Genomic DNA, 8,010 nt, shown 5'->3' with positions numbered 1-8,010 from the left:
CTGGATGGTATTTTGAAAAATATAGACAGAAATATCTTCCAGTAATTATGAAAAAAGTATTTTTCAGTTAAAAACCTGCCAGGAACAATGACAGAAAGCAAACACAAGATTGGAGATTTACCTAATCATTGATCTTCTTTTGTAAATCAGATCTTCAGCTCTGCATGAATCATTTAGCTTAATAGTCACAAGGAATTTCATTTTGCTGTATGTTCATACAGGATATTGTCTCTATGGAATTAGTTGTCCAATCAGGGTGACTTTCCCTCCTATTTCACCTCTTTTCTTTCGGCACTTTTTAATGTGAATAAGGCTCCCACAAGCAGGAGGTTGGCAGCATAGATACTTTAAACATCAGTTAATCTTTTATTTCTCTTTTCCTCCTTCCCCAGCTTCTGTAGATTCAAATACTTTCACTGGTGATGCAGACATGATCTCTTCTGAATAGACAATGTGACACAGTTTAACATATTCAGTGTTCACAAATAATGTTTCCACATATACTCCAGATATTCACATGCAGGTTTTTCTTTACCCAGCCATTTCCTCCAAGACTCCTGGAATTTCAGATATAGTTTAAGAAATAATCTTCTGTACTTCAGGTAAAATTATAAATTACATGGTAATTATTATTATAATCGCTGTATATTGGCCAAATCCTTATTCACATGGATAGTCCCTACTGAAGGGAGTAATCCCACTGAATTCCATGCATGATCCAACTAAGTGGTGTGGCTGCCTAAGAAAACAATATGCATTTATGGCTAATGTAAAGTCTTTTCAGTCATCTCTTAAATGGTATTAGAGGCTTCATGGATGCTTCATCAGTGGTCACTTTTTTTCTTTTAAATCCCTTTAATCTCCCTTGCAGAGCCAAAAGGGCTAATGTTTTGAGAAAAATGCTGCCATGGGCTGATCTTAACTGTTGCTCAAAACACAAGTATGCTGTATTTACCAATGTTCATTCTCTCTCCCAGAGAGTGAGTGTCACCTCTAATACATCCAGGGGTCTCCACTCATAGACTCATAGATTTTAAGGCCACCAGGAACCATCATGATCATCTAGTCTGACCTCTTGCACATTACAGGCCACAAAACCTCACCCGCCCACTCCTGTAATAGACCCCCTAAACTCTGGCTGAGTTACTGAAGTCCTGAAATTATGATTTAAAGACTGCACATTACAGAGACTCCGCCACTTACATTTGTTTAAACCTGCAAGTGACCCATGCCCCATGCTGCAGAGGAAGGCAAAAACACCCCCAGGTCTCATACCTCAGTCCCTCACATGGAAATGAGATGTAATAATCATTAAGGTATCATGTCACTCTGATGCTGCTGTAGTTTACAAATATTTTAATTATATGTTTTATTTTCTCCTTTTGTGTATTGCAGCGAAGCCAGAGATACATTAGAATTCCGTTTTTCTGTTTTCCCAGTATGTAAATGCTGTACACAGTGCAGTTTCACCAGGGTATAAGATCCCTCTGGTAAGTATTTTCAGCAAATCGTATCTCTTCACTAATTCTTGGCAATGCCCTGATGTTCACTGCATTTCAAATGTGCATTCTGGTGTAACCATCCACTTGAGGTAAGGCAATAGAGGATCTCAGCCAAGTAGACTCAATAATACCCTTTGCGCCTACACCTGCGTTGTTGTTGCTTTTCCGGTAAAAGGTCTTCTTTTACTAATAGACTGATATCTTATGCTGTAAAAGTGTACCGCAAGCTTTGCATTTCTGCTGGGCCTTTACCATTTACTTGTATCACCCCTACCCTGACACCTTTACGTGGCCTTAAAAATTAATGCAATTCCTTTAATAGTCTTCCAGGGTCTGGGGGGTGGGAGGGTGGGTTATGTGCTTGGGTGTCTGAATTTATATAAAGGAACAAACCATGTACCTGAGAGCCAGATGTATCCTTTAGTACTCACATTACATTCATCTTTGAGGAAAAATATTTCCATGATGCCTGGGAAGTTCCACAACCTAATGCAATAACACTAAGACTCCTATTTTATTTTTAATTTAGAGGGCCATATCATAAACTTATGTAAATCCATGTTGCTTTACTGAAGTTAATAAGCTACCTTGATTTACACCAACTGAAAATGTGTTGGCTAGAATTTAAAAAAAAGCCAATAGCAAAGAGCCATTTTATGTTATTTTGTGTATTCATAATGCACATCTCTGGATACATTTGTATATTATGCATATATACTACATATACTCATTGTCTTTGAAATATCTGTCTGATGGGGTGGGTTGAAAGGACTGTGACCAGAGGGGAGGCGGAGGGAACAAGCTACTCAGGAGTCCAACACTACTCAGGAGTCCAACGCTCAGGAGTGTTGGACTCCTGAATAGCTTGTTCCCCCCACCTCCCCTCTGGTCACTGTTCTTTCAACCCACCCCATTAGACAGATAACTACCATGGCTATTTACTCCAGTTTTCAAAATAAATGTCATGTTATTTTTCAGAGATGGTGTGACATACCAGGGTGCAATTTAGACTAATGATCAGCTGTGTCAGCCCTACCCTGCAACCTTGAGTGTCTTACAATGTCTTACTGAAATAGCTCCCACCTGGGCTGCTCACAAACTGCCTTACAGCATGCAAGCTATGCCTTGAGTTACACTCTGGCTCTGACCAATTTGGTTATACTTCAGGGTGACCCCAAGACACCTCCAGTCTTAGATTTCCCCCCAGAAATGTATGTCCTTTACTGCCCAGCCATCTTCTGGACAATACAAGTTATATTAAGCCCATTATTTCTTTAAAAGAATAATATGCGCACAATTTGTCACCGCAAATGGAGTTGTCCAGCCACTTCAATTTAAACACACTGGATGAGATAAAAAAATAAAACAAGTTTATTAACTACCACGAAACAGATTTTAAGTGAGGACAAGTAATGAGGCATAAAAATCAGAAATACAATAAAAATAAAATGCTACTGGTAACTAACTTAACAAACTATGGTAAATTCAAAGCAAAGTTCTCCCACCACATGCTCTCAGCAATCTTAATGACCCCTTCTCCCAGAGTCCAATGAAAGCTTCTGTTGTTGCTTCAGGTGCAATGAATGTGATGGGCAGGGGGGAGGGTGGGTGCCTTGGGGTGTTTGTCCCTCCTTTTCATATTCCTGTCTCCCCATTTGAGAATTTCCAGCTGGAAGCAGTTTGTGTGGAAGGAAACTCTTTGCTAAAATGTAGATTTTTCACCCATGCCCCCTTTCCTGACAAAGAATGGCCAGTTAACAGGTAATGGTCCATCAGTCTTGTTTATACCTGGCTGAGACAGCTTACTCTTTGTCTCAAGAAACTGGTTTGGCCTTTTCCCTGACTTCTCTAGAAAACATACTTTTAGTCATGATCTCAATTTATGTTTAAAACTTCACATATAACTCTACTACATGCATTTTGCCATGGTATTATTGATCAGCAAATTATGAGTTTTTAAATGATACCTCACAAGGCTTGCCTTGTACCAAAACAATGACAATAGTGTGTAGGCTGTGAACACAGACGTATATTCTGTCACAGATGGGCTCAAACCAGAACACAGAATTTGACATCTCACTGCTTTCCCTTCTTGAAATTCTGGACTACAGATACAAACTTTACAATCAAACATTTCTAAAATGGACCAAGCTGGAGCATCAAACCCAAGCACTCTGCACTTCAGGGAACATTGCACTAAAATCTGATTCCAGATCTGAATATAAACTTCTCTACTCTGGCTAATCTTTAGTATTAATTGAGGCCAAAATAAATGTTATTCATGATGAGCTAACTCCTTAGCAGATTTTTTTTCCCAGAAATATTTTTATTTAATATGTTTTGAACTGAAACTTCACTGAACCTATTTAGAATTTCCCCATGTTATTAGAACACAATAGTCATAACCAAGTACACCTTTCAGAACTGTTAATTAAAAGGGAATGTTGGGATAAATAAACACATATGCCAGGGGAGAAAACCTGGATTTGTGCTGGAAATGGCCCACCTTGATTATCATACACATTGTAAGGAGAGTGATCACTTTACATAAGCTATTACCAGCAGGAGAGTGGGGTGGGGGGAGAGAAAACCTTTTGTAGTGATAATCATCCATTTTTTCATGGTTTGTGTGTATAAAAACGTCTTCTGTATTTTCCACAGTATGCATCCGATGAAGTGAGCTGTAGCTCACGAAAGCTTATGCTCAAATAAATTGGTTAGTCTCTAAGGTGCCACAAGTATTCCTTTTCTTTTTGCAAATACAGACTAACACGGCTGTTACTCTGAAACCTGTTCTTTTTAGAGGTCAACAGTTGGGATCTCCTGCAGTGCTTATGTTAATTGTTGTCCAAATTTTTACCAGGAACTGTTTTGTCCATATGGCACTCGGTGAACATGTTTGTAAATATAGGGTCTGTAGAGAGAAATGAAAATAAGAAAACTATAGTACATACAGAGAAACCTAATACTTCACCTGCTCTATTATGATATATAATTTGCAATGGTGATTAAATATGTGTGTACACATTATATACATGTATACAAGAGGAAAATAGTTATTTATATAGAGAATGTTTATCAGAATAAAGAGAAATATGTACTGTACATAGAGATGCAGATGGAGGCTCAGATTATTGGGAATAACTAGTTCCCAAGGCTTGAAAAAAGCAAAAGGGAGTCTCAGAAGTGAGTATAATGTCCAAAACTTCACTGCAAGGACATTGTTGCCCACTGGAGGTCACATTTCTCAACCCAAGAGGCATTGTTATTCCCTATAAAACGTATATAGACAGATGTTTTTAGTTAGTTATATTGCTTGAAGATGAATTTCTCCTATAAATGTGTATTGCAAAAAAAGCATACAAAATGGTGTTTGTCCCTTGATTCTCATTTATGATTTCTAAAGATAGTCTTTTGTTTTCAAAAAATAATTTCTTATTTGTTTTTGTTTATTATTATTTACAATTTGTTTTTTACATTTATAAATACAAGGTTCTGACTTCCATTATTTGCTGAAGGACTGTGGCAGGTTCTTTGAAAAAGCTGAATGGTGACATCTTAGCAAATTTAAACTTGAGATAGTGAAATTCAATATTGCCTTTATCACTCCTCTACTTGGAACTAGGAAAGCTGTTAGTCAAGTTTCAACTTCAAGCAGTGATATCATCATCCAGGTCTTTCAAGGATCTTGGGAAAAAGCTCCACCAAAAAGAAGTCAGAACTGATATTTTCTTTTTTATATAAAGAAAAGTGGAAAATGAAACACTTTGAAGAAAACCCCAAACTTTGAAGCTAGATTTCTTTTTTAACTTCATAAAGAAGTAAACAAAACAAAGATTTAGATTACTTTAGATTTCCTGATCAGTATGAGATAGCAGCTGGCCAGAACCAAATCTGTATAGCTGTAAACTCTCAAGGGATGGGGGATGGTTCTGTTTTCACCTCCCTCATGTTAACCAATACATATATATTAGGTGTAGTATACACTGTATTAACAGGTATTATGTGCCTGCTATTAGTATGTGTGTGTGTGTGTGTGTTTTGGGAAGTTATGTTTACTGAATGTATTATGCTCTCCCGACTATTCTGGTCACCCATGTCTAGTATCCCACAACACTCTGCAAAGCTGAAGTCAGTTTTGGCATTAGAAAATAGGAGGCCTGCCAAAGCCAAGATACATGCCTGGTGTGTCCTAGCACAGGCTGGGATGTACTTCTACACTGAACTGGTTTGGCATGAAGTATCCAAAACAGAGATAAGGAAAGTACAGAACCAAACAAGTTAAGGAACTTCCATTAACTAATGGGTTGTAATTTAGTGACATATAGAGAGTTTTGTAACTTCTAAAACCATACTATAAATACAGCTAGTTTAAATGCATATTTCCAAATCACACCTTCTATTTAAGGTGAACACACTTCAATAATTTGCTTCCCAAATACTCACCAGATTGACCATTCATTGCTCCTCTGTCTTTGGTGCACACCTTCCAAGACTGGGTAACACTTACCACCAGAATTCGTGGCTAATGTTGACTCTTGTGACTACCCCTGATCAGATGGCCCTGATTGTAAAGGAAAAAGAGGATAATGTCAGAAACCTCCTCTCATCAGGCAGAAGGAAAATAGTGACATGCTGCAAGGACATTGCAAACAGAGTTAACCATCTGGCTGTCTCCCCTCTCACTGAAGTGACTGTGGCTTCTGTTCAAGAAGAAGGTGAGAAGCCATGAGGCTGCCAGCTGACAATGAGAAGTACTTATGGAACGACTTTTGTTTAGTTAGAAGGGATAGAACTGAAGTAATGCTCTGGAAGGTGTTAGCCTGAGGTGTAGGATACAGGAGGGAAAGCAAGAAGAAGAGGCTACACATTTCAGATTTTTGTCTACTGTGTAAAAATACAGTAAGTATCAAACAATTCCCGATCTCTCATCTTTTGTCATCTGGCTTATTTGAATAGTGGCCAATCCCCCTATCCGTTGGAGAGCTTTGGGCTGAATGGACAACTTCCTCACAGGAGAGAACCTTACTCCTGGCTCAGGCAGAGCTCTCATCTCTGACCACTGCCTGATAAGCTGCCTTTGACCTTATACTAGATCTGGCTGAAAAAAATGATTTTTTTTTAAAGAAAAAGTTGACCATTCTTTGTGTGATATCTTTGCAAAAATGTTTCCCTCTTTTTGACCTGCTCTGGTTTATACAGAGGCACCATTCTCCTCCACTCTCTTTATGCCCTGCAGATCCCTCCTGGGGCCTCCTACATAGTCACAGCGTCCAACCTTTTTTATTCACAGCCTCTCCCTTGGTTCTTTGCTGTTTAGGACAAAAAAACCCAAGACAAGCCCCCTTGCTCAGCATGCTCCTTTCTTCTTCTTCCTCAGACAGCCACACTTCCCTACCTTCTTCCTTTTCTGAGGTTGGCCAGCTTGGCCTACTCATTTTTTGCTGCCCAAAGGAACATGTCGTTTGGAAAGAAAGAAGTTTTCCTCTGGGTCTTTGGTTCTTCAATCTGGCTGCATGAACTATCATTACAAACTAATAAGGAATGGGCATTGCACCTGAAATGACTCAGCAGCCATTCCATGGTTGAACCACCATCAGCCGTGGGACAGAGAGACCATTGAAATGAACATAAAGTAGTTGTCTTCTTCCCTTACCTCAACTCCTTTGGCTTGTGCCTCTCTTCCATGACACCCAAACTCAAAGGAGATAAAGAGGAAGCCATCAGTATTCACCTCCCTGCCATTATGATCTCCTCCTGGGTAAAAGCAGAAGGGATCAATCACTGGCACATCTTGGAGATTTCCCCTGCCTCAATCCAAAATGCCTCTAATTTCACATTCCACCCAGTGCAGGCAAAGTAAAAAAAAACCCTGAAGGTTAAAAGCACCTAGATTCCTTAAATACGTTCAGGTACATTTGTCAGTGCTTCCCACCACACATGTAGTACCCATATATGTATCTGTAGGTAGTCTGAGTAAATTACCATGATTGAGACTATACTTTCAGGGATCATTTCTATAGTTTGTAACTAGAGAAGTGTAGCCGAAAGTGTCTTGAGCTGGTGCAATTCCTGGCCACCAGGTGAAGGAGGAAGGTGAATGAAAGAGAGAAGGGAGAAAGTCAGACATGATTCAGCTACAGGGAGTAACAGACAGATGGCAGTTTAATTCAAAAAAGGCCTTTTCCTACTTAACTGCTATTTACATGGCGTATTTTTCCGGATTCCAGAATGGCCACCAGGTTTCCTGGAAGTGATCTCATAAGACACATCTCATCTGTTAATATCAGCATTTATCTTCTTGGGCAAACTTTGCAGGGTGCCCATTAACTCTGTTGAAGAGTATCTTCCAAGTGCTAGGCAAGGCATTATAGTTAATGATGGTAGATGCTTGCTGAGAGTATCTGTTTCTGACAGTTCTGTTATCCTGTCATAAACAGATTGCATATTATTGTTGGACCTGTACAGTTGCGTTCAGCTCACCATACTTATGCCTCCCTCCTTCCAC

At 39.2% G+C, this 8,010-nt stretch overlaps 1 long non-coding RNA gene and 1 pseudogene across 1 annotated transcript; one reads left to right on the top strand and one right to left on the bottom strand.

Annotated features, from left to right (window-relative positions):
• Nucleotides 1–2,897: 2,897 nt before the first annotated feature.
• LOC140904931 (uncharacterized) lies at nt 2,898–7,303 on the bottom strand. The gene is made up of 3 exons (XR_012156682.1): nt 7,159–7,303; nt 5,949–6,066; nt 2,898–4,416 (listed from the first exon to the last, which is right to left on the bottom strand). It is a non-coding gene; the product is annotated as an uncharacterized lncRNA (long non-coding RNA).
• Nucleotides 7,304–7,494: 191 nt separating this feature from the next.
• Nucleotides 7,495–7,597, top strand: LOC140905675 (small nucleolar RNA U3; annotated as a pseudogene).
• The last annotated feature ends 413 nt before the right edge of the window (nt 7,598–8,010 follow it).

Source organism: Lepidochelys kempii, chromosome 1, assembly GCF_965140265.1.
Source record: "Lepidochelys kempii isolate rLepKem1 chromosome 1, rLepKem1.hap2, whole genome shotgun sequence".
NCBI classification, from domain to species: domain Eukaryota; kingdom Metazoa; phylum Chordata; order Testudines; family Cheloniidae; genus Lepidochelys; species Lepidochelys kempii.
The sequence above is the reverse complement of the archived record's forward strand: the minus strand, read 5'-3'. Positions and strand labels throughout refer to the sequence as shown.